At 45.8% G+C, this 12,361-nt stretch overlaps 1 long non-coding RNA gene across 1 annotated transcript in view; it reads right to left on the bottom strand.

Annotated features, from left to right (window-relative positions):
• LOC119705397 overlaps nt 1-12,361 on the bottom strand; it is a 90,713-nt gene that overhangs the window by 17,569 nt on the left and 60,783 nt on the right. The window lies entirely within an intron of this gene.

The following is a 12,361-nucleotide window of genomic DNA, read 5'->3' on the forward strand; positions in this document are numbered from 1 at the left end:
AATATTTTACTGAAAATCCTTAAACACTTGTAATAATAGGTGCAAAAGTTATTTTTAGGAAAGGGGGTGGGTTTGTTAAAGCCGAGCGTTCCGCGAGCAGGGCGATGCTGTTCTGTGTGACTGCCCGGGCGGGCGGCGCTCGGGCCGCTGCCGCTCTGCGGCCACACGGGGGCAGTGCGGGCCCCCCTGCGCCCGGCGCTGAGCGCTCCGTGCCCGCTGTGCCCCTGCTGCTGTGCCCCTCTCTGTCCCTGCTGCTGTGCCCCCCTGTGCCCCTGCTGCTGTGCCCCTGCTGCTGTGCCCCTCTCTGTCCCTGCTGCTGTGCCCCCCTGTGCCCCTGCTGCTGTGCCCCTGCTGCTGTGCCCCTCTCTGTCCCTGCTGCTGTGCCCCCCTGTGCCCCTGCTGCTGTGCCCCTGCTGCTGTGCCCCTCTCTGTCCCTGCTGCTGTGCCCCCCTGTGCCCCTGCTGCTGTGCCCCTGCTGCTGTGCCCCTCTCTGTCCCTGCTGCTGTGCCCCCCTGTGCCCCTGCTGCTGTGCCCCTGCTGCTGTGCCCCTCTCTGTCCCTGCTGCTGTGCCCCCCTGTGCCCCTGCTGCTGTGCCCCTGCTGCTGTGCCCCTCTCTGTCCCTGCTGCTGTGCCCCCCTGTGCCCCTGCTGCTGTGCCCCTGCTGCTGTGCCCCTCTCTGTCCCTGCTGCTGTGCCCCCCTGTGCCCCTGCTGCTGTGCCCCTGCTGCTGTGCCCCTCTCTGTCCCTGCTGCTGTGCCCCCCTGTGCCCCTGCTGCTGTGCCCCTGCTGCTGTGCCCCTCTCTGTCTCTGCTGCTGTGCCCCCCTGTGTCCCTGCTGCTGTGCCCCTCTCTGTCCTGCTGCTGTGCCCCCCTGTGCCCCTGCTGCTGTGCCCCCCTGTGTCCCTGCTGCTGTGCCCGCTGTGCCCCTGCTGCTGTGCCCCTCTCTGTCCCTGCTGCTGTGCCCCCCTGTGCCCCTGCTGCTGTGCCCCCTGTGTCCCTGCTGCTGTGCCCCTGCTGCTGTGCCCCCTGTGCCCCTGCTGCTGTGCCCCTCTCTGTCCCCGCTGTGCCCCTCTCTGTCCCCACTGTGCCCCTGCTGCTGTGCCCCTCTCTGTCCCCGCTGTGCCCCTCTCTGTCCCCGTTCTGTGTCCCTGCTGCTGTGCCCCTGCTGCTGTGCCCCTCTGTGCCCCTGCTGCTGTGCCCCTCTCTGTCCCTGCTGCTGTGCCCCTCTGTGTCCCCGCCGTGTCCCTGCTGCTGTGCCCCTCTCTGTCCCCGCTGTGTCCCTTCTGCTGTGCCCCTCTCTGTCCCCGCTCCGTGCCCGCTGTGTCCCTGCTGCTGTGCCCCTCTCTGTCCCCTCTCTCTCCCCGCTGTGTCCCTGCTGCTGTGCCCCGCTATGTCCCTGCTGCTGTGCCCCTCTCTGTCCCCGTTCTGTGTCCCTGCTGCTGTGTCCCTCTCTGTCCCTCTCTGTCCCTCTCTGTCCCCGTTTTGTGTCCCTGCTGCTGTGTCCCTCTCTGTCCCCGTTCTGTGTCCCTGCTGCTGTGTCCCTCTCTGTCCCTCTCTGTCCCTGTTCTGTGTCCCTGCTGCTGTGTCCCTCTCTGTGCCCTCTCTGTCCCCGCTCCGACCCGCTCTGTCCTGCTGTGTCCCCACGGCTTTGTCGCGGAGCCGGAGCTGCCCGGGGCTGGCGGGCAGTGTGCCCCCCATCCCCAGGCCGGGCCAGGCTCCCTGCACCGCCTGTGGGCCCGGCAGGGAGAGCTGGGTCCGAATGGTGCCCGCGTGTGAAAGCAGGTACTGCTGGCAGATGCAAAATGCCAAGGAAATCGCAGGGTAATTGCAGCACTCTGATGAAAGGTGATGAAAAACTATATCACCAGCACGAATGTAGTAATGATTTTTCACGCCAAAAGTTCCATGCGAGATGAAGCGTCCCGGAGGAGAGCCAGGCGCTCCGTGGGGAGCGGGGCAGCCGCGGAGCCGGGGCGGCTGCAGCTCGGCCTCCCCCAGCCCTGGCTGCCCTGCAGGCTCTCCCCAGGCTCCTCCTGCCCCTGCCAGATCAGGAACCGGGTCAGCACGAGTCCCACCGCCCCGGCAGCTGCTGCAGCCTCCAGGTATTAAGGACAGAAAAAACTCACCACCCCCACCAAAAACCAGGCTGCGTTTTGTGGCCCTAACTGACAAGTTTTGCAGCTGCTCGATCTGTGTATGCAGAAATTCGATAGTGGATATTGTTATTTACTAATCACTTTTATGAAATCATTATTTTTATTGACGAAAAAAATGGAGGTTTTGTGGGTCTAACTCTTCCCTATATGTATTAATAACTGAAAATGGAATTAATTCCAGGTGTGTATTTTCTGTCTCTGGCTGTGCCTGACTCCCATGGCTCCATGTGGCTGCTGGGGCTGTGCTGGGGCTGAGCTGCCCCAGCTGGAGCTCCCACCCACGCTGACAGCAAGGCAGGCCTGGCTTCACCACGTGCTCTGCAAACTTCCTACACCTTTAGCTTTCTAATTTTTGATGAGTCTTTGCTTTCCATCCTCTTTGTCCTCCATTTTTCAGCTGATTCCCAGTTCCTTGAAGCAGAGACATCTGGGAAAGTAAGGATAATTGTGTAGAAGTTACAATTATATATTTTTTAAAGAGTATGTAAGTTGGCTGCATTTTCCTTCACTTTGTAATGAGACCAGTTTGACTCTGCTCCTGCTTATGTGTGAAGATGTTTATTCACTGGGGAACATCTCACATTCCACACTGCATGTTGGGGTATTTTTAACCATGCAAACTTCCCACCTATCAGAGTAATTTGCAAAGGTAATTTTGTTTCTACTCATCTGTTACAATAAATCAATGAATAAATAAATTATAATGCAGCAATTAAATGTATAATGAGATGGGCAAAAACTATTAATAAATGCAGAGCTAGTTGCCCAAAGGTGAACAGACTCCCCCTCTCTTCTTACAAGTCAGGTAATGATCTTTCTATAAGGGAGAAACAAGCAGCTGTTAAACATGTAAATGAAACCAAGGGATAGATGAGTTCACACTATAATACTGTTCTTCAGCCCCATTATTATTGTTACATTATCAGTTCTTCTGTGACTTTTCCTCTGAATATTTAAAGACAGGGAGGGGATATGCAATTATGGTTAAACATCCTTCTGCCAGGTGATTGACTGAATGAACCCAGCCGTGTTGCTGAGGAAGGAGTTGACTCCCTTCAGCAACCTAACTGGTACAGGCTGAGTTTTATCCCAGTAGAGCTGCTACAAAACCAGTGCTGATCTTCTGGATAGTTCATAAGAAAATGCTGAAGTTTCATGAGGGATAGAGGTCCCTTAAAAAAACCCCTAAAACCCCAACAAATTTGCATTATTAAATATCTAATCTAAACAAAAACTGTACAAGTAGGGTATAAACTAGTGGATCTTCTAATTTTAAATGTGGCTGTGAAATTATAATATCACTGCTACTCAGTATTTGATATTGCTATGAGGAAGAGCAGAATACAGTTCCCCCCCTGAAGTCTTGTTCCTGTAGTATGCATGCTTGGGGATGCTTCATGTTTCTTCAGTTCACACCCATCCTCAATATCTTTTTCCTCTTCAAAATTAATTGTCAGAGAATTACCATTGCATTGAAACACCTTTATTTCTTTCGTCAACAGCTACCACAATCCTTGTCATTTTACTCTGGCTCTTTCCTGAGCAGGTGCTCATGTTCTCTATCTCTCTGTGTCACTCGTTTGTGTTTACCCACATGTGCTTTACCACCCAAGATCACATCATTCCAAAAACTCGTTTTCAAAGGAATGAATGATTGATGCATTGGGGTTTGCCTCAGTCTGAGCTGGCTCTGGCACACCATTAATGTGGGGCTGAGGAGATACAGCATTGCCCAGGATTCCAAGTTGTTCATCTAAAGCTTTCTTATATTTAGAAGAGTACAGGTTTCCCTCCCAGCCCCCCACACCGTTTGAGACTTTCAAGGGCAGCAGTTGGCAGAGAATTCAACGAAGCTACAGTGGTTGATTTATTGTAATAGATGGCAGGAAGCAGAATTATCTTAGCAAATTAGTTTGGCTGATAGGAAAGCTGGCCAGCAGATAAGGGGCAGTGCTGCTGCCTGACCTGACCTGCACATACCTCTGACAGAGTTTCACCAATTCAGTTTAGGATGAGTCACTGCACTGAGCAGAAAGTGCTCAGGAAGAACAAACAAAGCAGGATGTGGCACGAGCTGCACGCAGTATGCTCCTGGGACCACTGTCCTTGCATTGCCCAGCTGCCCGGAACTTTCTGGGTCAGGTGAGAAATATTATCTGCTCCATTCATCATTTTATACAATTCAGACATTCAGGAAGAGGCTGTTTCACAGAAAAAGCTGGACAAGTCTTTCAACTGCATGCTGCAGTTGAACTGCATTTATCACTGAAGTTCAACTGTATTTATCAATCCAAATGAGGTGATTTCTTTGGCTTTCCACTGCTGTACCTCTCTGGCTCTTTAAAGCCCAGCAGCAGCTGGATGAGGAAACCTATGGCAGCCAGGTGACCTACAGAGCTTTTGCTAAAGTTTGATAGTCTTATATGGGTCTTTCATGCAGACAGAATGCATTTAACTCTCCCCAGACACTGTCTACTCCCACTTTTCCTGTTTATACAGGAAAAAAACAGAACCCTCCAAGCCTTGAATAAGTTCACAGCATATTCTGTTTAGCACTGAATGCAGCTGTGTCTGCAATAGGGCAGAAGCTGTTTAAAACACAGCAGAAAAATAAATAGATACAGATATAAAGAGCTCACATTTAAGAGGAGTTCAGTTTGGGAATTGTCACTACCTGCACAGACATATGTTGTGTCTGTGTGGTTGAGAAGCACAGTTGTCATGAAGAGAAGCAAGACCTTTTCTGCCATATTTCATCTTGTGGAGCTCCTGGAGCAGGATGGTCAGGATGGGAACTGTAGGACACAGCCTTCAGGTGACATTGCTGGTGCATCGCTGTACAAGGTGCTCAGAAGATTTATTTTTTAAGCAGGCACTGGATGTGCCTTTAATTTTATGTTGGGCTGAGGATGGCAAGAAGAATTTTTCAGTTCAAACTCTGACTTTCAGTTCAAACTCTGTCAGCAGACCCCAAAGGATCCTCCTCTGGAAACGGACAATTTCAGTGTCTTTCATCCTTGGGAAGCAGGTGCCTTCCATACCATGGGAGTTTGCTCAGAGATACTGAATGGGACCTCGCAGACAAAAGTGCTGGGATTTAGTGGAGCAGCTGGTTCTGTGCACCAAGTCCCCATAAGCTCAAAAGTGCAGAGTTGTGGAGCACCTCATGGCAAGGGCAGGCTGAGACATGGACACGGTGTCCTGGTCCCTGCAGGGATTAGTGCCAGGAGGTGCTAAAGCCTTGACCCCTGTGGGCCACCTGGATTAGCACATTGATCAGGGGTGTGTAGGAATGAGTTTTACAGTCCAGGTTAGTAGCACTTGTCCTGTCTTTGCGTGGGCTGGGAGCCCTGCTTGGCTCCTACAGAACTGACAGCCGCCTCTTAGTTCTTGTGACAAGTGTGAGGAAATTAAATTATAAACATGGAGAAAAATACTATGATAAACATTGGGGGTGGGCGGGGGGCACCAGGGAGAGAGGGACAGGAATGAACCTTTCTGCAAGGTAAGAACTCAGTGATAAATAGATCGGTGCATATTTCCCAGTCTCATTCCTCACTTGCCAAGTCTGATGCTATTTTCATTAGGCCATGTTACCATACATGTCATTTTATACAAAGGTGCAGTATATCACAACTGGAGGTTGAGGTGCTTGTAGTGAACACAAATGAGCTTGTAATGGTCCATCTGCTTTGATTTTATTTAGTGATCCCTCAAGGGCTGGGAGCTAGAGTGAGAATAACAATGCTTCAACCCATCTGCTATTGTAGTACCAGCTCCAGTTGAATTATCACATGTTCTGAGTGGCTGGCATATGCTGTGACATAAAGCCACAAGAAAGTGTTGCTCTCCAGCTGTTGTGTTGACAAATACTTTTCAGCCAGTCATTAAGTTCAGCTCAATAACCAGGGGGAAACTGTAGCTAAAAGTTGATTATTATTTTATTTTATTTTAAGCATTAGAAATCACTAGTACAATATATTTTATTTAAAAACGTGTCACTAAGGGCACACACTGTGTATGAGCTCTAACAATAAAAAATTCGCTGTGATGCCCATAAATTTATGTGTTATAGGATTGGATGGGCATCTCTGTAAGTGACAGTGTAAATCTTAGTTATGAGGCTCTGGCTAACCTTGTTTAAGCACAGCACATCTCAAGATGTGTATGTATAAACTTGCTGGCCTGGCAGCGCTATGGGCCACGAGCAGGCCTGACCATGGAAGGAACAGCTTGGGAGGAGATTGTGGTCTGAGGCCCCATGCAGGGATAGATTACCAGACTGGCTTGAAACTGAGGAGGAAAGTGAGGCAAGACCTTGTGGATGCAACAGGTTCAGGTGGCCCATCTGGCACTGCCCCTCGTCTGGGCTGCAGAGTGTCACTGCTGAAAGTGGCCACTAATTTGGCCTTTACTCCCTCTTCTGCCTTTGGTGGCCTCCGGAAGAGCTCAGGTCACTCTAGAGGCACCCCAAGTTGTGCCCACACAGAACCCTTGCCCCAGAGCAAGTCTCAGAAGAGTGTTTGTGGATCTTTGCTGACAATAGTCAGACTGTCCCCTTGTCCTTCTCTCTCCACCCTGTCCTCTCAGGGCTGCTGGAATCCACCACTGTGCCTGGGAACAAAAGAAAAGGCATTTCCCACAGGTTCAAAGGGTGCTACACAGACAGATGTAAGTGGGAAAGGAGATGTTCCCTGCTCAGGCTGAGAGAACGTTCTCTCTTTCTGCAGGAAAGACACCCAGGGACAGCACACACCTTTCAGGCACTGCCCACTGTCCAGCAGGCACAAGTTCAATGAGAACAGGGCCAGCAATTCTCATCCCTAGTCTAAGCCTTCCCTGAAGGGGAAGGGTTTGGCGAGGGGTACAGACGGAGGACCTTGATGGATGGAACCAGCCCCGAGTGCTGCTGGTGCCCCAGGAAGGCTGGGCGGGCTCTCTGGGGCTCTGGTGCCCTTCTGTTAACCACTGCACTGGGGAGGCAGCTCTTGAATATGACTTACACTCCTAATTTTCCCTCAGAAAAACAACGGCCGCTGTTCATAGCGAGGCATTTCAGCTCTAGAGGTTTATATTTCCTATTGTGGCCGAAGACCCGTGGGTGCCAGCTGTCACTGGTGCTGCCATTGTGTCATGATCCCCTGGCTAGTGCAGGAAGCGTTGATTACGTTGCCTTTTGAATCAGTAGATTACCATGAATAATAGGCCAAAAAGGCTGTCAGCATTTTGACTTTAACTATAACTGTTACAATTAATTATGGGTTTAATTAGCATATATGCCTAACAGTAGAGAATATAATACTTCATGGGTAACAGATGATCCTGCAGCTGCAGCATAAAGCGTGATACAGGTTGGGACACAGATAGTTATTAATAAATGGCTTCTATTGTTTGAGGTCCTTATTTATACAAATTAGCAGGCATGACATAATCAACCCAAACTGTATAATTTATAATAATTGATTTCATTTTGACTGACCACCAGTCGGCCTACTACATGCCCTCAGAAGAAAAATAGCCCTATTAGGATAAGTTTAATCCTAAACATAGCTAATGAATCCTATTACTTTAAGGTCATATTTGAAGCTTTTGTTAATTGTCAGAACCATTTTAAATTGATTAGAGTTAAATTAAATCAATGTAATGTTTAGAAAAACAATATTTCTAATGGATGAGGCCAAGCTGACCTCGAATAAACATATTTATCAACCGATTTCAGTGAATGAGAAGGCTAGCAGCTGGGCTCATAATTCATTATTGTCTATAATATGGGAAATGTCACTATCTAGGCCATTAATTATGTCAGGTAATAAATCTGTTGCTCACAGTTGAGCATTTGCTAGTTGGGGTAACAACCCCCTCAGCAAAGTTATGATGTTTAGAGGCTCTCTCCTTACTAAAGCCACACTTTACAGCAGCAGAACAACTGCATACAACTTTGAGGGGAATTAATGTGGTCTTTTCATAGCTGTAAATTACCTGACAACATGCCAGGCTGTGATAACTTAGTATGGAGTCATCATTTGAAATAACAAGGATGTGCTATGAGGAAAAAAGTTTTGCTGCACTATATAACTACATTTTCCAGGCTGGAGAGATCAGCTATTGATAGTTCCTTACAGACCAGCACTAAGTGACTGATTTCAGAAAATATATTGTGTGATAAAATGTATAATGATAATAGAAATCTGTTTTGCACAAGTTTGAGAGTGTGAGAAATTCAGAATGGGTTAACGTGAACTGAGGTACAAGATGCAGGTAATGATGGGTACAGTTTAACACAACAGGATACAGGAAAAATGATACACAGAAGCAGGATCAGTTTAAAGTTAATCATGCATTCAGCAGCTTGGGAAAGCTTAGGAAAAGGTCTGGCATTATTGCAGACAAATGACAAAAAACATCTGCTTCCTGTTCAATATCTTGTCAAAAAAAAAAAAAAGAGCAGAGATAAACTCAATTTTCATAAAGAAAGGGTGAGAAAATAGTAAAAAAATGGCACAGTACTAACCAGAAGGAGGGAAATTCTCATTTTATCACAAAAGAATATAAGTAATTAATATAATATTTCTATTGGGAAAGACCAGGATAAGTGATGAAAGGTTCACTAAATTGAAAACAATCTGGAGCAGATAAAAGAGATTCCTACAATGTTTTGGGCTGCTTTACTTATTTCCTGGAACTGGCCTTCCCATGTTGCATGTTGGTACAAGATGCTGTGTTCTGGTCACCCCCTGAACTGACCCTCTGTGTGCAATCCCCCTCCTGCAGACTGCTCTGCTTTTGGAACATCCGCTGGCTTTACAGTTCAGGCTCAGCTGTAAGCTTCAACACTGAATTTGACCATTAGTACTAACAAAGGGTCACATCCTGACAATATTAATCAAAAGTTAGCACAGCATCTCAATCTTAGGTTTTGCACAGGTAGGGTGTGATGCACTGGCAGACACACATGGCACTTGCATGGACATGATCGACACCTGGGCTTCATGAATTAGCTGTGTCTTCACTGAACCATGTCAAATGGCTCTGAACAGCCACGAGTATGTTGTGAATTGGCCTTTTTCTGCCTTAAGTGTGTCAACAGCTTCATGCAAAGCACTTGTGAAAATAAACATTAAATGCAAGTTGTAAAGCTACATATATCATGAACAACAGATAAATAAAAGGGCCTTTCAGTTACAATATAAAAATAGTTTCCTGTGAGGAGAAGAAAATATAGGTGCTTTCTTGACTTCAAATCTCTAGCAGATACTTTGCTGACACTACTTGTAATTAAGCATTTAAATAGAAATTTGTTCCATTTGTGTATAAATTATCAGCAGGTTACATAGAATACAAGAAAATCAAATACTCAGCTGTGAAACACTGCACTGGAGAGCTGCTTTAGGATATTAAGACAATGTCGGGGTGTGTGTGTGTGTGTGTGTGTGTGTGTGTGTGAAAAATAATAAGAGACTGTGTTTGTATGGGTGTATATAATTACTATTTCATTTCTTGGGCAAAAGCTCTGTGTGTGTGTGTGTCTTTTCCTTTATGGCAAGGAAAATTGCTCTTCTAACCTGTCTTCAAAATGTAATAACTTTACTTGCAACCAACCACTACAGACCTGAACTGGACTCTGAATTATTACTGTGAGTTGAAACATTTCTTTAACAAAACTGAGTCCTTTAATATCCCCCACCTCTGTTATTAGATGGACGAATGAATTTTACTTTGAACATAACATGTGGCATTGTCTGAAAATTGCTGGTATGAACTGAAGTTGGCAGGTATTTTCTTGCTCTCCTCGTCAGTGATTGCCATTTATTATATGTTGCACCTTTATCTGTCAAATACCGCAGAGCGCTATATTGATTTGTGTCTGCCGCAAAGCAAAGGTCACTTTGATCAACATACTACAAAACCAGAAAAAGTAGGGTTCTGACATTTCATTACCTGGGAAAAAAAGGACTAAAATAAATAAGAATATGTTTGAGAACAGAGCACTTCAATATCACAGTGTGCAGTAACTGTAATTAACAAAAGAACCGCTCTATTGAGGTTAAAGAGAAAAAAAAAGAAGGCAGGTTTTCTTCCAGTGACTGTTCTTTACATGACTGATTCTGTAACGTTACAGCTGTGATCTTACTGAAGGGTTACATTCATTACAAATCAAACGCGTTTTGCTTCTCAGACACGGACTTTTAACGAGCAATAAAACTCTGGAACTCTTTAAGAATAGGGGAAGATTTTATAAAACTTTTAATTTTAACTGAAAAAGCCTAATCATATTGGGGACTTTTTATGCTATACCCAGATGAGGACGTGGTCTCCACGTTTGAAATGCACAGTCTGAAGAGATAAATCACAGGAGACAGAACAGGACCCACTGCAACATTCTGTGTGCCCCAGGTCCACAGGAATTGAAAGGTGGAACCAGAAAACAAGCCCATGCCTTATCTACATTTTCTAATTCTAGTTCCCAAGAACTTGGTTGTCTTTAGGAGCTAGCACATAAAATAATGATTTGGGAGGAAAGTGGTGCAGCAGGTGACGTAGTCTTGTTATTTTCCTTTCTGCCCAGTGTCTTGCAGGCACCCCATACATTTTGCATTACTGGGATCAGCAGACACTTCTTTGCATTGTGTAAAGAAAGTAGGACCTAATTTCTGTGGAAATTCTTCATTCTGGCAGAAACTTCTGTTGTCTATTTTGGGAATCTGCTCTTCAGTGTAGTTCCCCATCCCTTTCCCAGTAGGTCCTGCTAAACAACCTGTCTCTATAGGAAACCTAGTTTTCCTAATAAACATAATAATACAAATAATACAACACACTGGGTTTTTTCCCCCATGCAGCACCCTGATGCCCTCAAGATGCATCTGGTATTTCAGATCCCTGTTTTTTCTAAACAGAAAAATGACTCTTACAAGTGCTACTGCTCTACCTGAACACAGGTAGCCGAGTGGCCAGGCTGCTTTCCCCTCATTACTGCTGGGAAGTTTTGTTTTTTTCTGGTTTCACGGTGTTCAGTTCCTCACCTGAAGCCACATTTTCATGGAGATGCAGCGAGCAGTGGCACCTCAGAGCTTTGCTGCACCTCGGAGCAGTGGGGTGCATATCACAGCTTGCGTGGCATATGGCAGTGCTTATCATGTCAATAACAAAGTCTGAATAATGCAATTCTTGGTTGTAATTATCTTTTATTATTATCAAGGGCCATTCCTGGGCTCTTCATCCTTTCATCTCATGTGGAATTTTGGGCTTCCTTATTAATTAAATAGCCAGTGTGATTGAATTAGCCAATTAGCTGTGCCTGAAGGGATGAGCACTGATCCAAACAAAGGGCTTGATTCCACAAACTTGTTGCTGTGACGAAGAGCTTTGCAGGGAGCTGGCTGCCAAGAATGGGCTCCTAGGACTTTGCAAACCTGATCCCAGTTAATTTGCAATTATTAGACCAGGTAAAAATTCCCATTTGGATACTCTCCTACTAGGAAATAACTCTTTATCAAGCATGAAACTTTCCATGGGGTTGTTTGATTTTATTAAAAGTAATGTGTTTGAAAATAATCACATGCTGTATAGTGTTCTACTGTTACCCTTTTTTTCCTCTGAATCATACAGTAATTTTAGATTTCTAAAATTTAAAGTGAAAATGGGAACAAATCCTTTTAGCATTAACAGAAGAGTCCTGATTATTCCCATGTGTTGGAAGAGTTTTGCTGTAAAATCCTGTATCGCAGAAAATGTCCCAAAAATAAAAAGATTAGTCTCTGTCTTCAACAATTACTTCAACCAGACAATGTATGTTCCCTGCTCCTAAACTACAGATTAAAATCCCACATGGCAACAGGGCTATGCATCTCTTAAGTATCTGTGCCTGAAAGGCACATTGGAAATGTATGCAAATGCAGCTCATCTCTATCCTGCTCCACTGTTCTCGCTCCCTTTTTTCCTTCCTTTATCTTGACATGTTTACTATTTCTTCTACACTGTGCTTCACTGAATAGCAGATCAAACTTCAAAGCAACTTTTAGTTTGAAATTTGTTTCCAAGCTCCTAAGCTATTCTTTTTCTGACAGCAGTGGATAAGAAATTGTCACTACCGCTGGTGACATGTCATCGGGAGATACAGGAATAACAGATGGGCAGCACTGAGATAACAGGAAGTAACTTCTTTAAAAGATTGTGTTGACATCACCAACTATGAGAGCAGAGGTAGAAT

The sequence above is a fragment of the Motacilla alba genome, chromosome 11 (genome assembly GCF_015832195.1).
Source record: "Motacilla alba alba isolate MOTALB_02 chromosome 11, Motacilla_alba_V1.0_pri, whole genome shotgun sequence".
Lineage (NCBI taxonomy): Eukaryota > Metazoa > Chordata > Aves > Passeriformes > Motacillidae > Motacilla > Motacilla alba.